This window comes from Pistacia vera, unplaced genomic scaffold (assembly GCF_008641045.1).
Source record: "Pistacia vera cultivar Batoury unplaced genomic scaffold, PisVer_v2 Contig833, whole genome shotgun sequence".
Lineage (NCBI taxonomy): Eukaryota > Viridiplantae > Streptophyta > Magnoliopsida > Sapindales > Anacardiaceae > Pistacia > Pistacia vera.
In genome coordinates, this window is record NW_022196705.1 from 83,402 (window position 1) to 90,094 (window position 6,693).

The following is a 6,693-nucleotide window of genomic DNA, read 5'->3' on the forward strand; positions in this document are numbered from 1 at the left end:
CCTATCAGTACAGTGGGTGCGCGCCAGATTGAAGAAAGGCTAGAGGATGTACACGTGTCCAATCCCTGCAGCAAATCGCGTGAAGACTTTAGGGCTTTTGCAGTTTGGAATAATTTATATGGTAAATGTTAAATAACATATATCCCCCCATACTTGAAAACATTACACTTATACCCTTTTGAGCTATTTGTAAGCCTATCGAGCCGAGTACTTGTTGGCTCGGGGCTCGGCTCGATGGATAATCGAACCATTTGAGCTCGAGATCGGCTCAACTTTTGTCGAGCCGAGCCGCGAGCGGCTCAGTTCACATATGGCCCTACTCCTACCATATACCGGAATCCCTTTTTTTCCTTTTACATTTTAGTGGAAATTTTCCTGGGTTTTCGCATGGGACCCCAGGTGGAGTCACTAGCCACACTAATCAATTAGAGTTCTTAATTTTATTATTTTTTTGTATAGTAAAATAAGCATACGTTATCATTTTTTTTTTTTTTTTCATTTTGGGGAATGGGGGGTTTTGTTTCATACCCCAATTTAGTGTTTATTTATTGTTAAAGGTGCATAGATTTCATCAGTTCCCTTCATTGATTTATATTTTTGTTATGCTTGGAAAAATAGGGCCGACGCTGAGCCCAGTCAACATAAATGATCAGAAACTGGGCAGATTCTACAGCACTTCATGCACAGCCACGTCGCATGTTGGCGTAAGCAGTAGACTTCTGCCAGAGTAGTAGGTGCGCTCCAGGCTGATGAGAGGCTGGAAGCCGTCCACGTGTTCAATCCCTACATAAACCAAGGAATACACTTGAGTAGACGAACATCGAGACGCAAAGGAGGATTTGCACGATATCTGTCCCCTTTTTACTGCTTTAGTAATCATTTACCCCAATGTATCCAACTATAAATAGAGAGCTCCTCTCCCGTTTGTGGGATTCGCTCGTTTTTACTCTGCATTATGCTTATTCTCCTCTGTAATAGCTTATTCTCTCTCCCTCATTTGTATCTTCATTTTTGAAAATTCAACTCGCTAATCGTGACCTGGACTTTCAAATATTAATACAATAATAGTGGACGTAGGATTCGCTTGTTTAAACATCCCAACCACTTTAAACGTGTTTTCTCCATTTCATACATTCCCAATCCCTCATCCATGTGTGTTTCCTAAGCCAACTCAGCATTTCCCACGTTCGAGTTATTGGTGCCAAAATCAAGCATCAACAGTTTGGCGCTAGAAGAAGGGTCTGATTTAGTATTCATCCTTCATCAGGAGAATCTCTAACTAAACGGTCCAACAATAGCAAATGGCTCACCGATTCGAACCTGAGCGAACCAATCATGGCAATGAAGAGATTCCCCAGGCACAAGATGACACTTCCCCCGAGGTGCCCTCGGTTCCGCAAAATACCGTGGGGGATATCCCTTCAAGCTCACAGCTTGACCTAACCGTCATGAGCTATCTGGAGAGGTTCAACAATACTCTCCAAACGGTTAGTCAAAGGCTGGACCGTTTGGACTGGGTCGTGCCACCCGAATCTAATACAGAGCTGTAGCCACCAAAAACGCCTGCAGGTCGCATGAAAGCGCGGAAAAGGGTGATAGCCTATGCCGCGCGCACTACAGCTAGGGTTGTGCAAAAAAAACCGGTAATCGAACCGAACCGAACCCGAATTTTCGGGTACCCAAAAATTCGGGTCGATTTTGGGTAGTTTTTATAAGATACCCAAATTTTCGGTTCAGGTATCGGTTATTTAAATTTAGAAAACCGGGTACCCAGTACCCGATTTTTATTTAAAAAAAAAAAAAAAAAGACGTCAGACTAAAGTCTAAAACCCAAAAAAAATCCCCAAATCTAAAAATTTCAGATGCCATAAAACTAAAACCCATCAGGCCGTCACTCTCCAGTCTCCACTGCGTAAACTTCCAGCCTCACTGTCTCAATCTTCCACTCTTCGTCAGTTCATCTCTTCACTCTCTTCCAGTACTCAAGTCCTGCAGGACACAGTTTAAAAAAACATAAAACCCAAATTTCCTAATACGCAGAAGAACGTAGCTTTGCTTCCCACCAGACTACCATATAGCCGTTTATTTCACTAATCTAGTCACCGACTGTCGCTGCCACCAGCAGAGTCTCCTACTTGAAGCTGCTGTCGACCTACAAGTTTCTAACCAGGTAAAATTCTGCATTTTTTTCTCTTTATTTTTCATTTCTTTAATATTTTTTCACTTTTAATTTCATTCATTCAATAATCATCTAGCTACATTTTTTGTCAGGATCTGTCACCGACTACCACCAGTAGCCACCACCAAGCCGACCTGCAACTAATAATATTTGAAATCTTTTTCTTTTTGGTTAATTAATATTTGAAATCTTTTTAAAAATTTTGTAACCAAACAATTTAAAAAATTCGGATACCCTTGTGACCCAAATTTTTGGGTACCCGCAAAACCGGATAGTCTAAAACCGGTTCGGTTAGCGGGTATATTTTTGGAGGTACCCGGTTTTTGGCCAAAATCAGAGCGTGTACCCAGTTTTGCACAGCCCTAACTGCAGCGCATCGAAGGAAGGGAAAGCAAGTGGCAAGCAACAGACCTAAGGGCTCCGAAGGGCCAGCAAACACCGACCGCACCCCGGGTAGAATACCCATGAAGTTGCGGCTCGGTGACATGCCGCAGCCTGAGCAACCCCATGTCGCAGCATGAGCAACCCCATGCCGGGTCGCACGAGCACTCCCACAAAAGTGCTAGGCAGGACGATTCTTATTACCGTCAGAATAACGATCCTGATCGTCATCGTGCAGGAGGTTCCCACACTCCGCAGGGTGGTTCGTACCACCACAGAGGTCGTGAAAATTTTCCGCACCATTCATCGCCATCACACGGCTCAAACAAGCGTGTGTCAAGAGCGGCCGGAACGGCGTCACCCAAGTATTTCCTTCTGGCGCCATTGAGATTTCCCATGAGGAGAAAGGCACGTTCAAGGTGAATGGACAGCATCTCAAGCATTATGAAGATGGAGGATGGAAAAATGATAAGATCTCTAAATTAGAACTAATTTTTTTTTTTTTTTTTTTTTTTTTTTGTTTTCTTTCTCTCTTCTACAATATTTTATTTTTGCTGAATTGTGTTTTTATTTTTGTTGTTTTATCGTCAGAACAAGGAACAGTTTGGGGGAAGCTTATTTGCTAAAGAAGAAGACAATTTCGAGCAGACTAGAATATGTTACTCTGTGTCACTTTACACATCGTGGCCATGTTGACAGATGAAGGTTGCAGAGTCCAAGCTTCACCACGGATACCCCGTGTCATTTTACACAGCCGTGGCTTCTAAAAAAAAAAAATTAGCAGTGGCAACCACGGGTTACCCCATGTATGTCAAATGCCTGGCCCATGTGAGGGACCATGATCCCATAAATTATATATATATAAACAAAAACAAAACAAAAAAAAAAAAAAAAAAAAAAAAAAAGACAAAACAAAAAGTTTAAAGAAGGAAAAAGGGAAAGTGGCGGGCCATTACCCTAGAAAAAAGAAATCAATTATTTTCTTCCCATTCTCCACTTGCTGTCCGCCACTCCAGCCATCTTCTTCTCCCAACCAACTTTGTTTTCTCTTTTCCATTTTGTGCATTATTTCTTTTAGTCCTTTTCTCCTTTAAGGTAAGTATTTTTCCTTCTTTGCCTTTATTGGATTTTGGTGGGATCATTAATTTATTTCTTTTTCATCTGTTTGTTAGTTTTTTTGCCATAGAATGCTCTGATTATTGTTGGGTTTATACCTCAGTGGGGGTCATACTGCACTTACTTCTTTTACTACTTGTGTCTTGTTAGTGAGTTTTTTTTTTTTTTTTGTTTTTACGTTCTTCTATCAATTGTTTAGTTTTGTTTTCACTTTGCCACGATTTTCATGTCTTGTTTGTTTGTTCGATATGGGTGTTACTCTACTACAATCCTTAAGTTGCTCTAATTGAAGATATTATTAGTTTAACACCTTATGAACTGTGTAGTAGGCATTTCAACTTTATTTGTTTGTTTGTCTTGTTTCAGTTCATTTTTGTTGACTTTATTTGTAGGCATTTAGACTTTCGCATTTAATGGGTCCACAGAAGAAACGAAAAACTACTAAGGGCACAAAGTCCCTGTCTTCCCAACGATCAGCCTCTTTGTGTCAAAGATCCACAGCTCCAAACATTCCAGGGTCTACCATCTTCAAAAGCAAGGAACAAGAGGAAAGATATGCCATTCTTGCCCAACGGCCTGTTGTTTGTATGCGTTACATGGACAATGCAGTGTTGCTAGAGTTAGACTTAAAAGACGAAATTAATCGACTGCTTAGTAAAATAGAGTGGACTACATTTATGGGGTTGAAATCAAGTACGTATGTCCAATTAACCTTAGAGTTTCTTAGTTCTTTTTCCTATAAGGTAGTCGCCAAAGATCGTCAAGATGAAGGATGCATTTCATTTAGATTGTTAAACCAAGATCATTGTCTCAATCTTTCGCAGTTTAATGAAATTTTTGGTTTCTGTAACTTGGGCTTCAGATTTCTTCCTCCTGAATATGTTGAAAACGTAACTTGGCACAACTTTACCAACACACAACACACACAACCATATGATGCTAGTTTTTCTAAATACACCCACTTACGAAACCCTGCCCACAAATACATTCATAGAGTCATGTCACATACCATTTTTGGGCGGGGAGAAAGTACAGGGGTTGTCAATAAGAGTGAATTGTTTTGTTTATGGTGCATGGAGAAATGTTATAAACACAACTCGGGTATTTGGCTTTTAGGACATTTGAATCATGTAGCACATGGTCAAACCGGTAAGATTTCAGTTGGTGGTTTAATCACCACTATTGCTAAATCTATTGGCATCTCGGATACGCAATTAAGAGAACCCATTGTAGGTAAAGAACGCATTGACCTTGCTACCTTAACTGCTATGCATATGTGTATTCTCTATCGTGGTCAGTATGTTTTACAAGATGGACAGGGACATCATATTCTGCCATCGACTAACATTGCTCAGTCTACTCTCGAGGACTTAGAAAATGACACTCCAATAGGCTTTCACGCAGAGAGAGCTACGCTGACCAATGCGGATCAAGTCGTTCCGGCTCCACAAGCTCAAGACCTTGTGACTCTAGAGATGCTCTTACAGGTAATGCAAAGACTAGAGACTAGCATCAGCAGTGTCAATGATCGCCTGCACGTTCTAGAAGACAAAGTTGATCGCTATATGAGCCCACCTTCCTAGATGTTCTATCCTCTAAATGAAAGGAAGTTTCTATCTTTTATTTTCCATATTTTCTGTTTTGTTTTTGCTTTTCATTCATTGAGGACACTACATTCTTTAAGTTTGGGGGAGTGGGTAGTTTGGTTGTGCTTTTGATACAATCCCGAATGAAACTTTGTGATAACCCCAAAGAAAAAAGTTTTCCTTTTTGTGATGAACTTGGTAATAACTTGGAGTAATAGTAGTATCAAGTCATTGAAAGGATTTAAACATGCGCATATCTTTAGGAATGCTGAAGAGTATGCAATTCCAGATGGTTGTGCAAATTCTGGTTTATCACTTGATTTTGTTGTGTATTAGATAAGCCTTGTCTTCACTCCCTACTTCAAAAAAAAAAAAAGGTGCCTATACAGTCTTGAAATAAATTAACTATGTTATTTTTCTTTATTTTTGAATGAACTACTCCGTTGTTTCGAGCTGCTTAGTAACTAGGAGTATTCATGAGACCCATGTTTACTTTTGCATCAAACCGTAGCTTGAATTATGAGTATGCAAAGCACTTTATGTGTTGTGACATTGCTGAGTAATCAGGGGCATTCATCACAAATGTCTATATTCGTGTAAAAAGGTGATGTGACAATCTAAAGAAGCTTATGAAAAAAAAAAAAAAAAAAAAAAAAGAGAGAATTAAGTAGGGGGTTAAGTACAAAGTCTTGGTGAGGCACAACTGGGTTGGGGAAAGATTAGAGTTGCACAATTGGCTAGGTTGTATGTTTGGATGCATGAGAATTATTTAAAGCATGTTTGCCTTCTTCCGTTGATTTTGGAAGTGCTGCGAATCCTTGATAATTGTTGAGTTTGTTTTTCTGATATTTTCTTTACTCGGGGACGAGCAAAGGACTAAGTTTGGGGGAGTTGATAAGTTGCATAAATTTACTGTTTTTAGGTTTGTTTTTATAGCCTTCTAGTTAATTTCTCATTTGTTTTCTGTGTTTTGATGTTAGTTTTTGTTAAGTTTGAAATATGAATGGTTAGCTATTGATTTGGAAAATTTTTGTAATTTTCAGGCGTTAATTGAGTAGATTGGAGCATTGGAATGAAAATTGGAATTCAAAGCTTGAAGAAATTGAGATTAGCTGACAAGTTTGAAGGCCATGGCCTTACCTTGGTGGTTCACCATGGCTGTGGTGGTTGAATGAAGATAAAATAATGAGGACAGAAAACACCATGGGCTAAGCTGTGGTGACGTACATTTGGACACAGCCAGGGCCATGTCGGACACTTTTAGGGTTTTTTTTAGTTTTTCTTTCCTTTTTCACTTAGGACTCTTTTGGGTATTTAAGGGTGATTAAGATTACTCCTTAAGAAGGCCGACTTTTACCTATTCTTGGAGAGAGATTATTGTGTAACAAAAGAGAAAAGAGAATCAAGAACAAAATTCATCACAGAGTTTGT